General features: G+C 42.5%; 1 protein-coding gene across 2 annotated transcripts in view; it reads right to left on the bottom strand.

Moving 5' to 3' along the window:
• The window catches only part of EVI5L (ecotropic viral integration site 5 like), a 1151000-nt gene extending 1139929 nt beyond the window's left edge, over positions 1-11071 (bottom strand). For both annotated transcript variants that reach the window (XM_078681273.1, XM_078681266.1), the window contains exon 1: positions 10934-11071. The gene's annotated coding sequence lies outside the window, so the exon portion shown is untranslated. The remainder of the gene's footprint in view (positions 1-10933) is intronic.
• Positions 11072-25764: the final 14693 nt, after the last annotated feature.

The raw sequence follows: 25764 nt of genomic DNA, 5'->3' as shown, positions 1-25764 counted from the left end.
ACGGAGTACCAGCACTTTTCTATTTTTAGAGGGAGAGTACCGGCACTTCTCTTGAGTGACGTAAAACTTTGAATTGGAGAGTACCGGCACTTCTTAGAAACAAGCAGGTACTCTGGTACAGAGTACCTTCTCTTATATTTTTCCATTTCAAGCACTGGGTAACTCTGAATATGTTATCTTGGTAAGGTCCAAAGTTCACTTAACGACTGAACCGCGGCTACAATTCCGCCGCGGTGCGGGCGTTTCATTGAGTGGGTGGGCTGCGTCAGCCAACGGACGTGCGCAGCACTACGGAGGTAGTGCTCGCGAGGGCCGCTGGACGACGGGCACAACGAAAGGGTTAAATAAAACTACCTGTGGGATGTTGTGGGGCATTCTACAACCTTGCTTACCATATGTGATCAGATGGGTCAGATGGCTTCATGTCACAGACACATAACTGTTTGCCTCTGTGAATTAACAAATCATTGTTTTCAAGTGTGTTAACACCATTGATCAACTGAACTGACCCAAGACTCCAAAGCGCAGAAAGCACTGATCTGTTCACTGGTATACACAAACTGGGTAAGTGCCGTCATAGCAACATGGAGTCAACTGGTAAAACAAAAAAATACCTAGTAGAGAAACAAGAGCAAATGACAAAGACATCTTCTAGAAGAGCTCATAGCAACCATAATCCTCTTCAATAACCCATTTGTGTGAAGGGAATGAGGTGCAATAGCTAACTTTGTAGCTATGGAACCAGGAGACCAGCACTCCATTCACAGCCTCTCTAGGTGACCAAATCATCTAGGGCTTCATCCATTTTTCTTACTTCACAAAAAAACATTGACCAGCCAAAAGGTCTTGCTTTTTGTTAGGGAAAGGGTTTGCTAGTAATTGGGTGAGTTTGTGTGTGTTGCCCCTAGTAGTCCTAAGAAAAATCCCATTAATGAAGCATCATGTTGGGCTATAGCACCAAGGAAACTGGGAACAGGGCACATTTGATGAACAGGCTGCATTAGTGGAGTTAAGTGGTACACTCGAGGAAAAATGCCATGTAAAGGAGTCAGAAGATGAAGTTTGCACACTAAGTGGTGAACCTAATTTTGAGAAAATGTCAATACTTTCATTGCATGTTTAAGAAAGCTTATGCAAGTTCATTTTGTTACTTTCTGACATTAAAAAACTGTAAATTCAACATCATGTGATCATGCCAGCAAAGGCTAAGGAATCCAAACACCACACATTTCCTCAAAAAAAGTAACAACTCAGACATTAAAAGGCTATGCCAGCAAAATAATTACATGCCATATGTCATGTCACACTTGTTGGATAACATAAGGACTATTAGTTGCTTCATCACGAAAAGAAATTGAATTATATTTTGCTGACAATATAACTTAAGCAAAATGTCATTGACTTGATTAGCAAATTCTCCAGGTAATGTCAAAAATAAATAAACACAAGAACCCCAATGGCTGACACCAAGTCCACCCTCTCTGTCTTCCTTAATGTAGTTGTGTTTTAAGCATGTTTTAAGATAGATTTTCCAAACTACTTAAACCATCTATAGCAGTCTTACCCAAACTTTTTTTAGAACCACAACCCACTTTTCAGAGCAATACACTTTTGTGACTCACCTAGTTTTAGACATGAGGCATGCGATTTTTTTATGTAATTAAAGCATCTTGTGGTAGCACACTGTCATTTACAGACAGCACATTTTACATCGAAATGGCCACTAAATTTGCACAGACATAAAGTTGTACTGATAAAACTATATTGCACACAAACGATAATGGGTGGAAATCGGGTTTCAGTGAATATTTATAATTTGTGCACCACCATGTAAAGTGTCTGGATTTGTTCTGATCTTATTAAAATCTTTGTTTCTATAACACTTCAGAATTGCAAAAAACTGGGCTTCATTTTTGCTTAACTAACTGATGAATGTGTATAGTTCATAGGCAGGTATTTACATTTTGTTGTGTGTTACAAAAAAAATGACATCCTACAGCCTTTCCTTTCAAACAGCTGTACCCCAGTAAGATTATCACATAATTCACTTTTCTTTCTGACTGCAAAGTGAGAGAAGTTTGTAAATACCAACTCCCATGTTAAACAAGCATTGGCAATGCCAGTAGGTCAAGCTTATAAATGCACTATCAAGCCAGAGCTAAAAATCCATGTAGGTTAATGGCTGTCCTGCTCCCATCTGTGCTGCTACCAGAGGGAAACGCCATAAATTATCTACTTAACTAAGACACTTTAACCACTTGGCTGCTAAGGCACATGATGAGCTTCCATTGACTTTCCATTGAAATCAATGGAAACTCCATGACGAGTTACCCTTGTCATTAGCACTGAAGGGGTTAATAATGCTGCAAGGGCATGTATGTGCCCCTAAAAGTTCAAACATAGGCAGCTGGATAAATAAACAAAATGATCTCAGATGTGTGTGGAGCAAGCAGTTTTTTGTGGAAGCACACTACTTCTGCCCAATCGAAACATGCCCTCTCCTGAGTCCCAACATGTAGACGTAGCCAAAGGCCATCTCCTGGTGATACTCACATAGTTGTCTGGCGAAAGCTGCGCTGACAAGGCAGTCCATAAAATGCAGCAATTGGTTACAATATGTAAGGAAGGTGGATCTGCACACCTAAATGTAATCAGTATTTACAAAATTGTGACTAGAAGTTATCTAGTGTATGCGTGCGAAGCAATGAGAGGGGGTACCACCCTCCCTAGGTATAATGTATGAAAGGAGTACTTGAAGACAAGGACTATGCGACGCACAGCTATCTGGCAAACATGCCTAAAGAATTCTTAGTACATCATTTAAACCAACATCAATTAGTGTTAAACACATTCATTATGCACATTTATTTCAAGTTTTTCACATAATTATCCTAAATCAAAGTATAAATTCATTCATTGATATTCAAATCCAAGTCTGTGATTCATAAACGTAAAAGATATTAATCAAATCAAAACAACCCAATGCATTTCGGGTTCTACTGAACCCTTCTTCAAGGGTGAATTTAAAGCTTTTAACGTTCTGATTCTCCGGGCTGGTACAGATGCCGAATCTACAACAAAAGTACATAATATCGACATTTCAGAAATATAACATGCGTGTCACATATTGATTTATATATACAACTATAGCCTGAGGGTTTGCATTCTCCTGTGATACCAAGTCTCCGTGAAAGATAAAGAATAAAAAGAGAGAAAAAGGTCAAAAAGAGTACAAAATCCCAATGCAAGGTTTTGAGTAAATCTGTGCATACCATAGTGGAACCTGTAGTGCGAATGAAAACAGAAAAGGACCTAACCCATCGTGAATAGTACTAAACCAGTGGTGTTCGATAGGTTTCCATGTGAACCACACCAAAAAGGTGAAGCCATTGATGTGTTCAATGAGTCAAATATAAATCGCCAAACTAAGGAATACCTTAATAACTCAGCCGCCTGAGCCCGGTGAAAAAAGTTGTCCGTTCAAGGATGACACGAATCTATAAGTAATACAATTATCCTGATTATAAATCCATATCTAATATGCACCTCAGTTCTTAAAATAATAGAAGCAAATGTGCCTACCGTCTCTGTAAAGAGCCAAAGAGCAGCTGATTAGTTGCCAGGTGCCCTTGGATGAACTTCGTGAACCACCAACTATATACAAATTACAAAATCATCCAATGTAATAACTCTTAAAGTAAAACTGTACTCATAAATTCCACCTTATAAAAGCCTTGCTTACCGCTGACAGCCCAATTAGAGCCCCATCCAGTCTGTCTGTGTAGGTTGAAGATATTCTCGCGCCTCAGTGTAAATGCCCTAAGCAAAATAATATAACTGTCAGAAGACTGTTCGTATTGGGCAATAAGCCTCTCGCTACAATGTGGAGCAACTAGTGGCGTCCCCTACCTTCGGACCAAAGTTTTAACCGATGTTCCAAATATCCGCGTCCAGTTTAACGAACTGCATTCAAGCCGGCGGATCTATCCTACCTTTGACGTGATCGAACCCGGAAGTAAACATAATGGAAGGACTCCAGGTTGAAAGCAACCCGATCCAACATGGCGGAATCACGCGATGTCCTCAGTACAGGGTTCTAGACTACCCTTATACTTTTAAAAAAAAGGGAAACCTCTGTATAAAAACTGGAACTTAAATCACCCGCCGAATAAACATAGGCGAATATGTAGAAATATAGAGAACATGAATATGGTATGCAGAAAAGCAAAAAAGCACGTCCTGAAGAGAGTAACATATCAACCTGATGTAAAAAACCAATCAAACATGGCGATTACACTCCATCCTCTCAATGCTGGGTTCTAGACTGTCCTTGTGCTTTCACCATATAAGAGAATTCTAAATAATAAAAAAATAGACAAATAAACAATAATGGATGTGTAGAAATATATGAGGAAAATGTGAAGAATATGCTAAGCGTCAGTGTGATGTAATGAAAGAAGAGAAAACCCATTTTTGAATGGGGTGACACTTGAACCCGGTATGACGTGAGGATGCAATATTACCCTGTACATTCTGTATAAATCACAAGAAACACAAAAGTTCATAATGGTCATTAAGACCCCCCGGGATTATGGTCCCCAATTTTTTTATCCATTCTGTCTCTTTACGCGCCAATGTAGTGTGAATGTCCATGCCAGATCGTGTTGTGACGTGCTCTAGAATGGTAAATCGTAGTTGGGGGGATTGTGTGTGTGGCACTGACCCAATGCGCAGCTAATGATGAATTCATGTTTTTGTTCCTAATGCGACTTTTATGCTCTATAATCCTTGTTTTGATTTTCCGACTGGTTCTACCAATATACACTAGGCCTCAAGGACATTTGATTGCATAAATCACATTCTCTGTTGTACAGTCAGATGTATGTTTTAGAGGTATCCCTTTCCCTGTCTTAGGATGTTGAAACTCCTTTCCTGTGATCACATTTCCACACTGGCCACAATTGTGGCATTTCCTCATGCCCTTGAATGTCTTTGTACATTGCTGAGTTCCAGATCTTTTTAAAAGTTCTCGTAAATTCTGGGCTCGAGTATGCACAAACAATGGCGGTTGCATGAAAATATTCTGAAAATCAGGCTCATTCTCTATCAGTTCCCATCTCTTACGTATTATGGACTTTATTTTAGGAGCCTGAACGGAGTGTTTCAAGACGTACACTTCTCTTTTAACCGAGGATTTCGTCTGTTTTTTCAAGAGATCATCTCTTTTCCTAGTAGACACCGTTGTCTTAGCCTCATTGAGTATAGACTCGGGGTACCCCCTCTTCTTATATTGTTCTATTTGGTGTTCAATCTCTTTTTCACATGTTGTGTTGTCTGAAGTTATTCTTTTGATCCTCATGAGTTGTGAGACTGGTAAGTGCTGCCTATGCTAATACATACATGGCTTTCTTTGAGAATCAGTTTTTACTGAGTCATCCTGAATGGAAAGAACACACAATTCTATTTATGCGATATATTGATGATATCCTTGTAATTTGGAAAGGATCTAGACAACAACTGGAAAAGTGTTTGATTGAACTCAACACACATAACAACAGAATCCAATTCACATCAGAGATTGACACAAACAGGATACATTTTCTGGACATTGAAATCTTGAAGACAGACAAAGGTTTGGAAACAAAAGTGTATCGAAAACCCACAGATGTTAACAGTGCGTTACACTTCTCAAGTGCTCACCCTTTAACCTTGAAACAGCACTTACCAGTCTCACAACTCATGAGGATCAAAAGAATAACTTCAGACAACACAACATGTGAAAAAGAGATTGAACACCAAATAGAACAATATAAGAAGAGGGGGTACCCCGAGTCTATACTCAATGAGGCTAAGACAACGGTGTCTACTAGGAAAAGAGATGATCTCTTGAAAAAACAGACGAAATCCTCGGTTAAAAGAGAAGTGTACGTCTTGAAACACTCCGTTCAGGCTCCTAAAATAAAGTCCATAATACGTAAGAGATGGGAACTGATAGAGAATGAGCCTGATTTTCAGAATATTTTCATGCAACCGCCATTGTTTGCGCATACTCGAGCCCAGAATTTACGAGAACTTTTAAAAAGATCTGGAACTAAGCAATGTACAAAGACATTCAAGGGCATGAGGAAATGCCACAATTGTGGCCAGTGTGGAAATGTGATCACATGAAAGGAGTTTCAACATCCTAAGACAGGGAAAGGGATACCTCTAAAACATACATCTGACTGTACAACAGAGAATGTGATTTATGCAATCAAATGTCCTTGCGGCCTAGTGTATATTGGTAGAACCAGTCGGAAAATCAAAACAAGGATTATAGAGCACAAAAGTCGCATTAGGAACAAAAACATGAATTCATCATTAGCTGCGCATTGGGTCAGTGCCACACACACAATCCCCCAACTACGATTTACCATTCTAGAGCACGTCACAACACGATCTGGCATGGACATTCACACTACATTGGCGCGTAAAGAGACAGAATGGATAAAAAAATTGGGGACCATAATCCCGGGGGGTCTTAATGACCATTATGAACTTTTGTGTTTCTTGTGATTTATACAGAATGTACAGGGTAATATTGCATCCTCACGTCATACCGGGTTCAAGTGTCACCCCATTCAAAAATGGGTTTTCTCTTCTTTCATTACATCACACTGACGCTTAGCATATTCTTCACATTTTCCTCATATATTTCTACACATCCATTATTGTTTATTTGTCTATTTTTTTATTATTTAGAATTCTCTTATATGGTGAAAGCACAAGGACAGTCTAGAACCCAGCATTGAGAGGATGGAGTGTAATCGCCATGTTGGATTGGTTTTTTACATCAGGTTGATATGTTACTCTCTTCAGGACGTGCTTTTTTGCTTTTCTGCATACCATATTCATGTTCTCTATATTTCTACATATTCGCCTATGTTTATTCGGCGGGTGATTTAAGTTCCAGTTTTTATTCAGAGGTTTCCCTTTTTTTAAAAAGTATAAGGGTAGTCTAGAACCCTGTACTGAGGACATCGCGTGATTCCACCATGTTGGATCGGGTTGCTTTCAACCTGGAGTCCTTCCATTATGTTTACTTCCGGGTTCGATCACGTCAAAGGTAGGATAGATCCGCCGGCTTGAATGCAGTTCGTTAAACTGGACGCGGATATTTGGAACATCGGTTAAAACTTTGGTCCGAAGGTAGGGGACGCCACTAGTTGCTCCACATTGTAGCGAGAGGCTTATTGCCCAATACGAACAGTCTTCTGACAGTTATATTATTTTGCTTAGGGCATTTACACGGAGGCGCGAGAATATCTTCAACCTACACAGACAGACTGGATGGGGCTCTAATTGGGCTGTCAGCGGTAAGCAAGGCTTTTATAAGGTGGAATTTATGAGTACAGTTTTACTTTAAGAGTTATTACATTGGATGATTTTGTAATTTGTATATAGTTGGTGGTTCACGAAGTTCATCCAAGGGCACCCGGCAACTAATCAGCTGCTCTTTGGCTCTTTACAGAGACGGTAGGCACATTTGCTTCTATTATTTTAAGAACTGAGGTGCATATTAGATATGGATTTATAATCAGGATAATTGTATTACTTATAGATTCGTGTCATCCTTGAACGGACAACTTTTTTCACCGGGCTCAGGCGGCTGAGTTATTAAGGTATTCCTTAGTTTGGCGATTATATTTGACTCATTGAACACATCAATGGCTTCACCTTTTTGGTGTGGTTCACATGGAAACCTATAGAACACCACTGGTTTAGTACTATTCACGATGGGTTAGGTCCTTTTCTGTTTTCATTCGCACTACAGGTTCCACTATGGTATGCACAGATTTACTCAAAACCTTGCATTGGGTTTTTGTACTCTTTGACCTTTTTCTCTCTTTTTATTCTTTATCTTTCACGGAGACTTGGTATCACAGGAGAATGCAAACCCTCAGGCTATAGTTGTATATATAAATCAATATGTGACACGCATGTTATATTTCTGAAATGTCGATATTATGTACTTTTGTTGTAGATTCGGCATCTGTACCAGCCCGGAGAATCAGAACGTTAAAAGCTTTAAATTCACCCTTGAAGAAGGGTTCAGTAGAACCCGAAATGCATTGGGTTGTTTTGATTTGATTAATATCTTTTACGTTTATGAATCACAGACTTGGATTTGAATATCAATGAATGAATTTATACTTTGATTTAGGATAATTATGTGAAAAACTTGAAATAAATGTGCATAATGAATGTGTTTAACACTAATTGATGTTGGTTTAAATGATGTACTAAGAATTCTTTAGGCATGTTTGCCAGATAGCTGTGCGTCGCATAGTCCTTGTCTTCAAGTACTCCTTTCATGCAATTGGTTACAAGACATAGCCTGACACCTGACCTCTGTCTTTGAATCACAGCAAATGTTACAAGATAAATACAGAATTTAAAGACATTTTTATTTATTACTTGAACTTCCGCGACCCACAAAATAATTGTCTCACGACCTACCAATGGGTTGCAACCCACAGATTGGGAAACACTGATCTATAACCAAACCTAAAAAGAGAGCATTCAGAAAAAGGCTAACTTCTTGTATTAAGTGAGGTGGACAAATCTTACCCAGCTGATACAAGAGAAATGCAGGCACTACCATTGCTTCCCCATTTGTTGAACTACCCGTAGCCCACTGCCACGGTCTGAGAACGTTTTCTACCCTTCTCATCTATTGTGAATGTCGTGTATATTTTTCAGCCCCTGACAAGGCACACCATGTTGTGTAATCGACCAGGGTACAGTAAAGAGGCGTGTGGAGGCACAGGTATTGCACATATGGCATATGGTACTGAGAGGTGTTGATGTTCATACACTATATTTTCTGGATAATCTACAGAAGGGATGGGAATGCCCCTGCTCTGTGTCTCTAGTGTACACTTCAGAAGAGTGTGGATGCACTGCATTGAACATCCCACGAACAAGTACTGTACGTACAGAATATAGTTGAGAGAGTTATGGATGCCAAGGCCCAGAATAGTCTGGGTGAAGTACAGAGAGGTGTGGATTTCCAGATACTGAGTATTTTGGGCAGTGTTCAACAGTGTGCAGAGGCTCCCTCACTGCACATTCTGGGTACAGCAGTAACATCTTAGAAACAATACAAAGAAAGAAGGAAGGTGATACTGTTCCAGTACTTTCGGCATGAGTACACCAAAGTTGTGGTTGCTCCAATACTGTACTTCTTGCATACAGTAGAGAAGGGTGTGGATGCTCCAGGACTATACATACTCAGTACATTATCAGAAAGGTGCAGACACACTCAAACAATACGTACAGTCTACAGTACACAGGGTTTGCTTTATATAGCAGTTAGTCAAGGACAGAGTATGGTGGGATGGTGATGCTTCTGCAGTGTACATCCTTGGTACAGTACTGGTATGGCTGTCCCAGTTCTGCACATCCTTGCCACAGTAGATGCATGGAATGATCCCGCTCAAATTCAGCCATATTACGACCTCCATTTACCAAGTTATATCATGTAATGACACTAAACACAACACACCCAAATAACGATGTCCTCCCAGCTGCACACTTAGTATAATAGTAACACTATCCTAACTATCCTGGTAAGCCTCCAGACTCATCTTTATATCTCCCAAGTACCTCTATGATTACAACATCAACACTTACTTCTGACAATAACCATGAAACCTGAAAAGGTTCCTAGAAAGCGAGCGAAGATGCTGTTCTTTTGCGACTGTTGAACATTAATAAAGACGTAATATGACTTCATCAAAATTGGCAATGGTCATCTGTGAAATCTTATTGGAAGGAGACATTTATCTGAAATGGAACATTGAAGAGTGCATTCCTATTATTGGAAGTGTATGTGCTAACCCCTCCCTGGTTTACCAACACTATCTCTCCATCATACCCCCAGTACCTCTTTGGTATGACCCGGTGTATCTCTCCAGTAAATCTTCAATGTAACTCTGGTATTACAATCATAACCTTTTAGAATGAGCCAGGACCACGGCCGAAGTTTATTTAAAAGCATGAAACATAAACATCACAAAGGCCGCAGTTTATTTGAAAGCATGAAACATAAACATCACATTCCTCTTGGTCATGTGTACGCTCCGTGATTTCAATCCTGCATCACATCAGTACCTCTCTATAGTATACCTCAATTACCTCTTTGTTAGGATATTCAGAAACTCCAAGATAGGTCACTGCAGTACCTGTCTGGAGTTCCTCCAGTGCATCCATAGGTATGCACCTCAACACCTCTCTGGCATGTCCCGCAGTCCCTCCCTGGTATAACACTACCCTGTAAATCCCATGTGTGCCCCTCAGTACCTTCATGTTATGTCCCAGAACTTTCCTCCGTACAAGTGTGACGCTCCCCTCTCTGTTACACTCTGTTTACTTTGTGCCTTGTTCAGTATATCTCTGTCATGCAAGCAGTACCACCTGATCTCTGCCATACAACCGTACCTTCCCTCGTTATGACCTCACCTCCATCACCTCTCTTTTCTGTACCAGCATCTCCCTGGCATGTTCCTCTCCAACAAACCTCCAGCACCTCACTCAGTATTCCTCTCTAATACCAATACCATCTCCCTGGTATGCCCCACTCTGGTACACCTCCAGCACCATCTTGGCACTTATCAGACACAATAAAGCCCTAACATGCCCTTCGCAGGTGAACCACCAGTACCCCTATTGCAGGCCAACAATACTGCCCTTGAATGTCCCGCTTTGATACACCTCCAGTACGCTCCTCAGTGCCTCTGTTACATGTCCCTCTGATATTCCTCCCAGGTACCTCGCTCAATTTCTCACCGGCATACCAACAGTACCGCCTCTGATGTGACCCCTCCCCCTCCTTGTACACATGCCCGGGGGCACCTGCCCCGCCCTCAGAGAAATCGGGCAGCTCCCCTACCTTAGTGACCGGTACCCCGCCTCCATAGCTCGGCCACAGCACCCCCAGAAGGTCTCCAGGGCATAGTGTTGTCTGAAACCCAGAGCCTCCATCCAGCGACAGCCGCCGACCAAACGTCCCTCACTGACAGCAGCAAGCCCCACCCCCCAGTGACCTCACCGCGCACCACGGCCAATGCCAGCGCAGCTCAGCACAGAAACCCCGCCTCACTGCTCCCGACAAGCGGACTTGGCAGCCAACTGAGAGGTTGCTGGCAGCGCTTGCCCGGCGCGAGGCGTGGCGGTTGACGCTCGACGCCTTGAGAATTTTTTTTTACGTTTCGGCGTCATCTGGAGGCCTTGGTGCCTTCTCCTCGGTGCGTTGGTGTCCCGAAACCCTGCCATCTCTAACGAGCCGTCCTGGTTCCGTTGTGCTCTCGGTTCAGTGTGTTTCGCACACTGCCTTCTCACGTGCCCCCACGGTCTTGCTCAGTGTTGCCCCGTTCTGCTCCCTCTTCATCCTGTGACCTGTCCTGCCCTCTCTTTGGTGTCCTCTTCTGCCCTGTTAATTACCTGCACAACCCGTGTGCACCCTTCGTTTTGCCCTTACATACACCATGCAGTACCCGAGCTTTCGCTCTAAGGTATGTTCTAACCCGTACCCTGCCTTTGTATGATAAACGTTACTGTCCACGTGAATGCTTATCTAGTTCTGTCCCCTTTACTCCTTGCTCTTTACCGTATCCGTGTGTCCCCTGGCAACCTCAAAGCTCTACCTGGCTTATGCGTTATGCCCAGAGCTGCCGCTTCACCTTTTCGACCCCTAAACCCCGCGTGTCCCCTTCAGCACCCCATTATGTACCGCTCTGTACCAGGAGGGAGCTTTGCCACCCTCCAGTTATGTGTCCCATTCCTTCTCGTGTTCTGCTTGCCTCGTTCTGCCTATTCCCGTCGCCCGCCCCGACAGCTCGTGGGCCGAGCCCTGTCACCAGTCAAACTTCAGTTATTCGGCCTTGCCCCTGACCGTCGATTTGTCTCCTTCGACATTGCCTCCTCCTGTTGGTACGGGGCCTGCGGCTCCATTCGTGCTTGCACTTCTGAAGCCAATGTTTTTATCTGTCCTCTGAGTGTCGCGCTGCTAATGTCCCTTTTTGTGAGGGAAGCTTTCTCGGTTGATGTCCATCGTGCGCTTGTTTTGTATGCATGGAAATGAAGCTTTGCACCACTGATCATCACGATGTTCCTGTTCTGTGAGTAGGAGTGAATGTAGGCCTACGAGAATGGCTAAGAAAGGGCAAATGCAATTCAGTCAGGAGAGGGGAATGGCTAACGTCTTTGAGGAGGGGTGAATGTCATGCCTATCAAGATGGTGACTGTCAGTCTGTAATGTTGGATGAATTTCAGTTAGTCAGGATGGGTCAGTTTTGAAAAATTTAGGACGAGTGAGTGTCGGGTTGACTGAACGTTCAGGGAGTGGTGACTGTCAGCCTTTTCTGTCAGGATGGGTGACTTTGATCCTATCAACATATGGGAATGAAGCTAACCTCAATAGAGGTAAACAACATTATGTGAAGATGGGTGAATCGGAGTGGATGGTGGCCAAAATGGGTGTTTGAAGGATGAGTAAATATAAGCATTACAATGGGGGTGGGGTCGCACACTACTCACACACCAGCGCGATCGCCCCTAAGGACTGTGGTGGGAAACGGCCACTACAACGAGGCTGTTTCAACGAAAACCATAACCACACATGCATTACAACGCATGCGTGGTTACAACGACAGCCTTTACCACTCATACTTTTACTACGTTGTACGTAGTAAAGGCATGTGTGGTAAAGGGTAAAAATAAAAAAAGGGGGGGTTGGGGGGGCTTGCCCCCCATAAAAATAAATAACTAACCTTTAGAGGAGATGTGCAGGAAATCGGCGGCGCAGGGGAAGGAAACGGCCGTTTTTTTTTCTACTTATGACGTCACCACGGAAAAAACGTGGAGAAGGAAAAGCGTGAAAATAGTATTCCGTTGTAACGCATGCGTGGTAAAGGCATGCGTTACAACGGAGTTCGTTGTAAGATCATACAACCGACTGTGGTAAGTGTAGTTCGTGTTCCGCGATGCATCTTCTTTCGATTCTCTGCTATCTTCGCCATCCCTGGACACGTGTTTGGGGGTATTTACCCCTCATCAGCTGGGATTAGGCCGTGTTCTGGGGTTGCCGGTGGTTGCCAAATATTGCCAGGTTTAGTACCGCGCAGGTGTGCGGGGTCCAGGCTCGTCAGCCAACTGCTTAGGGGCGATCCCGCTGGTGTGTGAGTAGTGTGCGACCCCACCCCCATTGTAATGTTAAAGCTCCCTCGAGCAGTTGGCTGACGAGCCTGGGACCCCGCACCTGCGCGCCTGAGTGGTACTAAACCTATCAATATTTGGCAGCCACCGGCAACCCCAGAACACGGCCTAATCCCTGCTGATGAGGGGTAAATACCCCGAAACACGTGTCCAGGGATGGCGAAGATAGCTGAGAATCGAAAGAAGATGCATCGCGGAACACGAACTAAACTTACCACAGTCCTTAGGGGCGATCCCGCTGGTGTGTGAGTAGTGTGCGACCCCACCCCCATTGTAAAGTAAATATAAGCATGTCAGCAACAATAAATCCCGTCTGCCAGAAGGGGTGTATGCAGGTATGTCTAGAGGGCTGAATATCAGGATTGCAACTTGAACTTGAAACAAACTTGAACTCAGGATTGCAAACCGCAGTCTGCCACGATGAGTGCATGGCAGAAGGAGTAAAAGGCAGTCCAATAGTCATTAATGTCAGTCTGCCCTGATTGGTGAATTTCAGGATTGTGAATGCCTGTTACAGTAGGAAATGAAACGAGGGGTGACTTTCAGTCTGATAGGCGGGGTCAGATATTGGGCATCTTTTATCCTTGTGTCCATCCCCTGAATATTCCCCTTGGATACAACTGATCTCTGCAGATCAGCCAAGAGGCTTGCATGACTAGCCTATAAAATCAAGTCATGTCTTACTGTAGGTTGGGGACAGCTGTTGGCGTGTTAGGCTTTTAAAATAGGGCGTGGAATGCACATTCTAGTTTTACAAACTATTTTATGAGACTAAAGAAACGTGAGACAGACTCAATAAAAAAAAAATACTCAACTAGCTGTGCAGACTTTTTTGGGTGAGCCAGATCAGCAGAAAATATTCATCAGCCTTGTGAAAGTTCTGGGTGGTAACTGGTTTGTACCAACAATATCGAGATGAAAGTGGAGGTGGTTCAGGATCTTCCCTTAAGCTTCAGATAGTGACTTGGGGCTTGCCTTATCGTTAACTAAGAGGAAGGCCTGTCAAGGTGCTGCAAGTTATTGTTATTGTTATTGTTAACTTGGTCTTTTATAGTGCCAACTCACCAACAGGTCTCTAGGCGCTGAGAAACAAACCGTCAACAACGATTCATAAGGAATAGAATAGTCCGGGGCCAGTAATAGGATCTATTTAGCTGGGTCGAAAGCCTCCCTAAACAGAAACGTTTTTAACAACTTCCTAAAACGCAGGAGATTTGCTTCTTTCCGAAGTGATTCTGGTAGATTGTTCCAGATCTGCGGAACCAGAACCGAGAAAGACCTGCCTCCTTTAGTTTTTAGCTTATAGCGAGGGCAGACCAGGAGCTGGGCTTCAGCGGACCGCAACACTCGCTTGGGGGTATATAACTCCAGGCGTTCTTTAATATACGCAGGAGCTTGCCCATAGATGGCCTTGTGGGCTGTACACAAGCTCTTAAACTCTACCCTCTGTTCAATGGGGAGCCAATGTAACTTGAGGAGTAGAGCAGTAGCATGTGATCTTCTGGGTAACTTGAAGATCAGACGCGCCGCATGATTCAGGACCACCTGCAATTTATTGATCAAAGTTTTAGGTAGGCCTAGATAAAGGGCGTTCCCGTAATCTAGCCTCGAAACAATGGTGGCAGAAACTACCATACGGAGTGCGGAACACGAAAGAAGAGGGGCCAGCTTTCGCAACTGTCGAATCAGGCCAGTACACATCCCTACCACTGAGGAGATCTGACTGGCCATGGACAACTCATTGTCGATCTTGATTCCAAGGCTTTTCACCTTGTCACTTGGTATCGGTGAAGGCCCTAGTTCCTGGGGCCAGTAGAGGTCACTCCAAGGTGATGCTAGGGTAGAGACCACCAGTACCTCCGTTTTTTTCCGGGTTTATTTTCAGCAGATTGGCCGTCATCCAGCCAACCGTATATCTGAGGATGTTCTGGGCACTGGTTTGTGCTAGGATCGTGTTGTCAATACTCAGCAATAACTGGGTGTCGTCAGCGTAGTTAAATACAAGACAGCCCATGTCATCTAGAGAATCAATCAACGGCTGGAGGTACAAGTTGAAAAGCAGTGGGGACAGTGCGGATCCCTGAGGGACTCCGCACTCCATAACACCCACTTTAGAAATGGCATCCCCCAGTTGAATCCTCTGGGTCCTACCGGTCAAAAAAGATTGGAGCCACTGATGAACCTGACCCCTTATCCCAAATGCAGCCAATCTATCCAGTAGCAGGGAATGGCTGACAGTATCAAACGCCGCTGATAGGTCTAAAAGTATCAGGGCGCTTGGTTTCTTACTTTCAGCCATACCTCTCAGCTCATCCAGCACCGAGAGCATCACCAACTCGGTGCTGTGATGTGCCCGAAATCCCGCCTGACGCTCCTGGAGAAGATGGTGGGATTTCAGGAATGAGGAAAGGGACTTCAGCACATGTTGTTCTAGAATCTTGGACAGAAAGGGCAGTTGGGATATTGGCCTATAGTTTTTTAAAATGGCCGGGTCGGCTCCAGGCTTTTTTAACAGTGGCCTCACACGTGCCTCCTTGAGACTTGATGGTAGTTGGCCGGTCTCCATTGAGCTGTTAAGAATGGAGATAATATGATTTTCCAGTATAGGGCGCGCCAGACGAAAAACCCTAGGGGGACACGGGTCTGCTGGGGAGCCTGACTTAATGTTGTTCATAATCTGCTCCAGGCTTAGCGAATCTAATTCAGGAAGCTTAGCATTATATACTTCAGGGGAAGACTGAGATTCCTGTAACGGGCAGGGGTCCTTCAAGGCCTTGACCTTAATCTCAGAAAGGATAGTTTCCACCTTCTCGAGAAAAAAGCTTTGGAAGCTATCGGCCGTTATTAATATTTCCGATGTATCTGGTTTTTTGCTCAGCTCAGTTAAGATTTTAAAAGTTTCCTTCTGAATATTGTCCGCTTGGCTTATACGGGTTTCGTAAAACTCTGCTTTTGTTGTCATAATCAATTTCTTGTATGTCTTAAGTGAAGTTCTGTATTGTTCCCTATCTGTCCCATCTTTTGTTCTCCTCCAGGTCCTTTCTAGGCACCGGAGTTTCTTTTTGTGGTCCCTCAGAAGCGGGGTGAACCATGGGGCGCCTTTTTTATTATTCCTTTTACTTTTTGTATTCTCTCCGGGGCTACCTGGTCTATTGCCTGAGTCAGATTCTGCATTAGATCTTTATAGTCCTGATCCAGATCCCCTTTTAAAACTAAGGTTTGGACGCGGTTGGGAAGGCTACAAGTCAGGGTTTGAGAGTCTACATTTGTCCACTGCCGGACTTTTTTTAGTTTAGGGTTTTTTTGGGCCACATAGCTTTCGATCGGGATCTCACAATTCACCAAGTAGTGGTCTGACCAAACACAAGGTAAGATGTCCACTAGGTTTACCCTTGGGTCCGATGTCCAGATGAGATCTAGGATGTGCCCCTTGACGTGCATGGGGGCATCCACAAGTTGACTGATCCCCAGAGAGGACATAGTATTTTCTAGATATCGAGATGGCAGATCTTTATAAACTTTATCCCAGTGCATGTTAAAATCTCCTGTCACTACAATTTCTTGATATCTGGTACATAATTCAGACATGATCGGATCAAACAAATCATTAAAAACTGACGTGGAGTTTGGGGGACGGTACACAGTGAGGATCATTAAGCATGAATTATCCAGCATGATCTTCACTCCAAGTATATCCGCAACTTCTATAGTTTCAGCAATGATTTTTACAGCTTTTAAGTTTTTCTTAAATAGAATTGCGACCCCCCTGCCCCGGGCATTTTCCGCGCGGTTGTGCCATACCGCGTCATAGTTGCTAGGAAGGGCCGCTATAATATCTGGTAGGGAATTTTCATCTAGCCATGTCTCCGTGAGTGTTAAGATATCAATGGCATCATCCTGGAGAAGAGTGAAGACCTCAAGATGGTGCTTTTGGAGGGACCTAGTGTTTAGACAGGTTAATTTCAAAGCGAGGGGGGCTGTTCCGGGCAAACCCCTGCAAGGGTGGAGAATATTCAAGTCATGCCAACAGAATTACTCACTCCTTGTAGATAACCTATGTGCTTGATGTAATCTTGAATTGTGGTCAGTTCTTTATACTAAGGCAGAATTGAAACACAATAATGCCAACAGATTACAACTCTCGTACTTCTTTCTCAGGTTTTGATTTAAAAAACAAACAACTTTCTAGTGATCCCCCTCCACCCCACAAAAAATAGGATTGGTCAGAGTGATGCTAAGTCATGTGAAAAAAAACAAGCTAATATGTTTCATTATCCCCAGGATAAAGAATTACTGCTGATGAGAGTAATATATAGAATTCTAGATGAATAACTTAATGTGTTTCACCTCAGGGTTCTGTGTCACATGAAATACACAATGAGAGCGGAACATTCCTCCATCCTTGTGGATGAAAGCCATCCCTTTTATTCATAGTTATCCATCTACGATTCTATGTTGTGTTTGGGTTTGATGCCTGTCTACTATTGTGAACAATCTTTTTCTAATTGTGGTATTTTGAACATAGAAATAAAGATGGACTCGAAGAGGTAGGATTTACCTCGAGGACTAGGCAGTGTTAAGCTACAGCAGTGGAAAATTAGCTTAGTTTCCCACTGCTATGACTTAATTGCATGAATAACCCCACTTTGAACAGCATCTTCAAGTTACTGAATGGGCAAGTATTTCAAGGTTGATGGAGAGGGCCTATCTGGAGATTTTGATGACCGTGATTCAGTTTCGTTTTTGTACATACACACAGGGTCAGCTCCTCCATTTGAACTGAGGAGTTTCGCCCTACACGCCAGAGACCAGAAAAATAAAATGGTAGTAAAGAATATTTATTACCTTTTTATTTTTCAACAACCCGTCCCAAAATAAGTGTTGGAGCAGGGCCAGTGCTGCTGAGTGGCAGCATCAGGGAGCTGTGCAGTGCGCTTTAAAATGCGCCTGTCCCTTTGGCTGGCCATCTCGCGACGGCCAGCCAGACGTGCATTTTAAAGTTCTCTAACCTAGCTGTCTTAAACAGGTGAGTTAGAGATAGCGCAGGCCTCCTGTGCTCTTAGGAGCGCTGAGAGAGCCTGCTCTATCCAATTCTGGTGCTGCTCTCATCCTGTAAGAGCAGTGCCAGGATTGGGTAGTGCAGTTTACTGTATCCAGCGTCAAGAAGACACTTGAGATGTAGTGTGTTATCTAGGAAACCTGAATCGATATTCCTATTTCATGCCCTTGTCCGGCTATAATCAATAATATCCATACAACGGCATAATTATCATATCCATAATTCAGTCGTAGCACATGCTGTCACATTAAGCAAGGCTACTTCTCCGGCCCCCTAGTAAGCACACCGAGTTCTCTCTAAAAAAAAACAAGCCTCCAGCAACCTGGGAAATCCCCCTTGCTATTGTTTTGATTTCGTCCTAGAACTCCTGTCAAGCACTGTAAGAACGGCCAGTTCTTAGTGACATCTTTATTGACGTCTTATGTCCAATCTTACGTCAAACCCGGCACCTTTCAGGTATAATATACCAACGCTGCCTTAAGCAAACACACGGTGGTGAATCTGGAGCAGAGCAGCTATCTACTTCCGAGAGCCCAGCTGATGCGAGAGCCCACGGACGCTGCCCCTCCCTTTTGACGCGCTGAGAAAGATGCTATCTTTTCTCTTGCCGAGAAATCCAACCTACCCTTGCGGGTTGCTGGGATATCAAGTCCTGAGAGAGAGATACCAGACCTCCTGCTTTCTATTACCCAGGTACGGAGCTGACTAAACCCTTACAGAGAATTCTTGAGTCAGATTCTTGGCAAAACAAACTTAACTTAAACTGCTACTTACTTACTCCCTCCCACGTATTAGGCTTAGGTCAGGTACACCGGGGTAGGCGTATTTAGAAGCACCAGTTGAGTACAATTAATCAATGTATATATGTATGTATATATTTGATCTATTTTAAAGTATCATATGGCTAAGAAACCATATCAATGCTTTTACAGTATTATTTTATAATCCTGCTTTTACTGTACGCACTTTACTTTACTATAAGTATTGCAATTGTAGCAATTAATTTCTCTTGCATGAGGAAGGAGACTGCTCAATAAATAATACCTTTATTGAAAACGCCCGTCTCTCTTTTCTCTGCAATCTGGTGAAACTAAGTACGCACCTTTGACTGAGTGAAATAGCTGTCTTTTGTTTTCACTCGACTCTAGAGATATACTCTTAATCAGGGAGAGCAAAGTTGTCATGTTTTATGGTTGTCAGAAACTAAATCCCTTCTTGTCTATCCAGTGAGGTTAAACTCCTCCTCGCTTATTCGAGAAAGTTTCTAGTGACCTCTGAGCTAGCTGGCAAAAACTTAAGTCTAATATAGTCAGTAGAGACCTAGTTAACCTCAGTCCTAAGTCTACACTGCTGAATATATTATTCCAATGCGCAGAGCCTATTGGGACTATAGGAACTACACTACATGGCGCCCAACGTTTGGTAAGGCGATAAATCTAACGCAAGACGTTAGAGTAACTCAGTCGTGCTTTTTCACACAGACCCTTTCTCCCGTAAATACTCCAAAGACGCCTGGAGTGGGTCAAAGGTTAAAATCCGCCAGAACTTAGTAGGAAGAGATTTCTATGTATAGTTTTTGGTTTATTCAACGTTGAAGGATACAGTGTTCCAAAATATTTTGCACCTAATCTTTGTTTACTTGAAAACCTGATCTGCAACAAAAACCTTTCTGTCAGTAAAAATGTTCGAAAATGAAGAAAAAAGGGAGACAGCTAGAATAGCAGTTCGGCTCCTAGAGGATGACACAAGTCTCCTACAGAGTGACCCGGATGCAATACTCATTCCGGTCAACATATGAAAAACTATAACTCGTAATCTTATAGAAAGTGGACTGACATCGAGAGGTGGTACAGTCATATTCGTAATTGAGGCACATGAATATCGGCAGACAGAGGTATTCTATTCATGGATAAACTTTCCAGCAGCAAACGCTGTCACACATGAATTCCACTATTACAAAATAGAGGAACCACCGGATGAGTACACCCCTTTCGAGGAGGTGGAAATCCCGTTAAAATACCAAGAGCACCTGCTCTGGTTTAAAGGCGCCCTAAAACATAATAATCACATCACCAGGCTCGGTCCACCGGTTCTAGCCAACTACACACCACATCCAGACATTGAAAAAATGTCAAGTGAAGAACTCTAAAATAAAAGAATTGACACAGGCATATAGAGAGTTGGTTCAATTGACAACGAAGGATATAACATTCCTCCAGAAATTGAAAGAAACAGATATAGCATAACAACCATTTGAACTTGCCAGAATCATAGAAAAATCCTATGAAGAACTAGGAAGAGATAGTTTGGGTGGGAAACCAGTAAAACCCCAACTAACTGAAAATCCTGAAAAAAATATTTATTACAAATAATTTAAACACTCCAAAAAAGAGCTGGGATGGAAATAAACAATCCACTCCCAAAGAAAAAAGATTCCAGTCCAGAGGAAGGTCTCCTCGGCGGAGAGAAAGATCTCCGGACCAAGGACACAAGTCTCCCCAGAGGGAGCCCTCTGAGAAAAGATACAACCTTAGAAATAGGGATAATCTAAAGAAACCTGATAGATATCAAGATATTGATACACGTCCCTCTCGATCTTTTCAGACTTCCGCGCAGAAATCGGAAAGAAGAGGACGGTCAGAACAAAGGGAAGAGCACGTCAAGTCCAAAGACAAAGAACCTGCTCATCAAACTAAAAAATTACAATTTCCAAGAAAGAAGGTAGCCAGCATTAAAATACCATAGCTCGCAAGATCCTGATGAATCATCTGGAGACAGTGGACACGAATGAATACATTCAGGTGGAAACTGCAGATACCAGAGTTAGCAAACCTCATAAAATATACGAGATAACATTACGTATAGAGGGAGATAAGACTAGGAAAGTAAGGGGTCTATTTTGGGATAACCTTTCCAAAGGCTATGACATCCTTTTAGCTGAAAAGGACTGGCCACCAGAGTTTGTCAGGGAGTGCCCTCATGGCGAAGAAATGATTATGCCTGCCTTCTCAAATCACATTCCAATTCATAAAAAATATACACTTGCAAGAAAGTGGGCAGTAGCCCAAGCTCCTCCATTATATAAAAATCATGTAGTATGGGATGAGGACTCTCCTCCTCACAAAATCCAATTAAAATGTCAACCCACTGCACAAAGGCAGTACCCAATTAAGCAAGAAGCTAAAAAACAGGTCAGGGAGATTTTAGATCAACTTGAATACCAGGGGGTGATTGAAACATGCACCTCACAAATGAACAACCCTTTTTTCCTGTCTCCAAGCCAGACGATTCATATCGCCTAGTTTTGGACTACAGACACCTTAACTCATGTTGCAAGACGTTTGCAGTACAAAACTCACACAGTGCAGCACTAATGAATAACGCGTGCGCAAAAAATACAAAACAACATTAGACATCTCTAATGGATTCTTTTGTCAAAACATTGCACCTGAAAGCAGGTATTTGACCGCTTTCTCAATAATGGGCTCGCAGAAAAATTCTGTCGACTCCCACAGGGATTCAAGAATAGCCCAGGATTATTCTCAGCAAGAGTAACAGAGTTACTACAAATGTATGATGATGAGGCATTATCTTATGTCGATGACATCTATCTAACTGATGATGACTTGGATACTCACTTGAAAAGAGTGAACACCATAATACCTGGGTTCGCAGCAGAGGGTTACAAATTCAACTTTAAAAAGTCACGAATTGCCCATCTAACTGTCCTTTTTTAGGATATGAATTATCAAGTGAAGGCAAGAACCTGGGAGACAATTTCTTAGGAAAATGCGCTGTAATCCAAGCACCAAAAACGCTGAAAAACTTACAATCAATTCTAGGTTTCCTGAATTTCGGAAGAACTTACATTCTAAATTATGCAGAGAGGGTTAAACCTCTCTACGAACTAATAAGACCAGATTTTTAAAAAATCAATTGGACTCAAAAACACACAGAAATTTTGAGATCATTGCAAACAGACATGTTAGCAAAAACAAAATTGCAAACTCGCGATAATACACGCAACCTTGTAATCCGAGTCATCCCAGGAAGATGCGGATTCACGTACCTGACCTCTAATGAGGGAGAAAAAGGTACCAATAGCGTACAAATCACACTTGTACTCACAAACTGAAAAAACATTCAGTCTTGCGGAAAATGTTGTAAATGCGGTTCAAACAGCTGTAGCAAAAGAAAGTACCCAAGCCCAAGGCAGACGGATTACTGTCTTAACAGCAGAATCAGCCTTCGAGGCATTGACAAGCCCATGTAATTTAACTACCGTGGCATTAGATCCAAAATGGATACAATGGGAAAATTCTCTTGCTATAGAAAAAGTGAAATACTATTTGGACCCGGAAATGAAAAAAATGAAATACCTAACATATGAAAAAGAATATCCTCTGCCTGATGCCATTCTGCCCATACAACTTTACGCCTGCGTAATATACACAAACAGTTATGCAGAACCCTCAGTTTGGGGAAAACAAGCTTATAACGCTACGTGCGAGGTTGTCAAATGCTGGTGGTGCGGACGTAAATTGATGCCACTGGTAACAATGTCACAATCTGTAAAAGACAATTCAGGTCAACAAACTGAATTAATAGCTTTAAATATGGCGCTCGACATTGCCGATCGCGAATTCCCGACACTAATAGTGTGCGATTCGCATTCCTGCGTCAAATCATACAATAATGACTTGCAGAAATGGGTTCAAAACGGTTACAAAGATGACACAGGTCCACAATTAAGCAAAAATCGCTTTGGGAACAAATAGTTCTTTTGAAGAAAGAACTACAAAAGACTCACGTGATCCATACACTGAGTCATCAGCGTGATGGCGTTCACGCTGCAGGGAATTCATTGGCTGAAACAGCCACAGCGGAAGCAACTAAGCCGGCGTCCGTAGCCACAAAAAAGCGTTCAAAAAAATACATAGACGGGGAAACCATGCTGGCGGTAAAAACGTCTTCAAAAGGCGACTGTGCAGCACTACCCGTGAATTATCCACTCAATTATACATACATAATCGATGCAAACTCCGTTCCTTTTGCTCGAATCCCTGGAGTGGGGGATAGAGTGATTCCAAACACAAACAGGAGAATCTTCTTAATACAAGAAACACACATGGGATTAGGTCTAAGGCATCAGATGATCAAAGAATCTCTGACAGAATTACAATCAGAATACTGGTGGCCGGGAATGAGCGTGGATAATCACAAATTTGCAAAAAATTGTGAAAACTGCAACAGAGATCGCAGTGGCGAACCGTCCGACATAGTGCCAGAACACCTAATAGAAAGCATAAGGCGATCTATACGCATGATTAAACAGGAAACATGCGTCCCAATGTATATTATTTAAGACTAGATTCACTTAAAATGTAGACACCAGCGCTCGGCTGACGCCAGAACTGTTATAAAAGATTTGCGAGTCTATATCGGCACATACGCAATTGGCATGCTACATTCTGACCAGGGTCCTGCTTTTAGCTCTCGAGCTTATAAGGAGGCCATGACCAGCATGGGCATTGCATTGCGGTATTCTTGTCCCTTCCATCCTGAGGGAAACGGGATTGTGGAAAGAAAAAACCGAGACATAAAGCAATCTATAACGGCAAAGGTATTAGGTACGGGTGATGGGTGGGTCAAACATTTAACAAGTGTCCAACGTAGTCTTAACAATCTGCCAAGAAATTCTCTAAAAGGTTTCAGTCTGTATGAACTATTGTTCGGGACTAGAATGCATATCCAGGACCTTGATAGTCAGACTTCAGTGGTAGAAGGAAAATGCTTTGATATCAAAGATCGTTTGGCTATTTTACAGGACTTAAATGAAACAAGAAAAGACCTGAGCAACGTAAAGCTAAAACAACAGCCAACAGCCACTGAAGAGAAACCACCTGTCCCAGCAAGGCCTGTCTGGATTCCAAAGATTGGGGATCTGGTCAGAGAGAAGATCGCGGTGAAGAAGGAACTTGGGCCTTCTTACAGAAAAGCAGTACCTGCCTTAGCTGTCAACGGAACAAGATCAGTTGTACTACCGCCCCTTGCTGGTAAAAAGGAGAACCGAGTTGTATCCATCGACCTGGTTAAACCACAATCATGTGGCCAATAATAAGTAGTAGGCCAAGTGGACTCCCAAAAAATAGCAGAACGCCAAAGTTTTCTACAAAACAAGAGGTTCAAACTGAGAGACTAATCACATTTGATAAAGCTACAGTGAATGAACAAGGACTATGCAACAAAGCCATGGAACTTATGCCTCTTAAAACCCAAATTGCAACAGCTCGTCAAGAAACACCTGTCTACAATGATGTAGCCTCAGACTATGCTAATGAAACAAACAAAATTCCAAAAGCAAATGAAAATCCGGAAGCAATTACAACAATTGACAGAACTGCATCAGACTACTTCATCAATTTCGATGACTTTTCGGAGGATCCAAGCGAACCTGAGGAACAGCCAACAGAAACAAAGACTTTTAAAGACAAAGCAAAAGAACTCTTTCATCAACTCAAAGAAACCTATCTGATTTCTCCATGGATTGAATTTTGGTTTGTGCTAGGTGTACTTTTCCTCCTGCTTTGGCTCATCATGGTACTGTGCTTGGGACATTTCATTGAGGGAAAATATAGTACAATGGACACAGCAAGTCAGAACATCAACTTGGTCCTAAAGCCACACAAGTCATCCCACATTGAGAAAAGAGAACTATCATCAGTAAATTTCACAGCCAATCCAATACCCGGTGGGGTAGCTTGGGACGAAACAGATTATGAAATTTATGGCCCGGTCGAGCTCTTGAAGTATCCACATCAATTCAAGGTTTCATTAACTGACTTTGTAAAACCGAGCCCATTCTCTGATGATTGGGACTTTGAAAGTATTAATGATATGATGTCAGATTTAGTTATGTCAGCAAAATTTACAGAACATGATTATTTACAGGGTTCATCAAATTATGAACAGATGTACTGCTACAATCACTATGCTAACCATTATTTGCATAAATCTACTCAACCTAGAAATGTTTTAATTATAATCAATGGGAACATTGTGCAACTCCACCAAAAGGCAGTTCAAAAACATTTTTTGATAAATTCCCATACTTCTCAGGGTTTAACACAAGTGATGCAGAAACGTTTTATTTCAAACTGTTAAATAAGACATGAATGAAAACCATGCTGACAAACACTAAATTAATCTATTCAGAAACATTTTTTGAAAAAATGACTACATTTGGTTTTGCTTTTTGGAAAAACAATATTGAAACAAAAACCATCTGGGGTACCAGGGATTGGCAGGTCCAAGGTATAGAATCATTATTTAGAGCCTGCATGATCCCAGAACAAATTATATTCTTGAATGATACCATTCAACAGACAACCTGTCTTTGCCTAGCCAAAATTAAAGATCTAAATAAACCGTCTATTCCAAAACCAACA

Source organism: Lissotriton helveticus, chromosome 1_1, assembly GCF_964261635.1.
Source record: "Lissotriton helveticus chromosome 1_1, aLisHel1.1, whole genome shotgun sequence".
Classification (NCBI taxonomy): Eukaryota; Metazoa; Chordata; class Amphibia; order Caudata; family Salamandridae; genus Lissotriton; species Lissotriton helveticus.
This window is presented reverse-complemented; position numbering and strand designations above follow the sequence as displayed.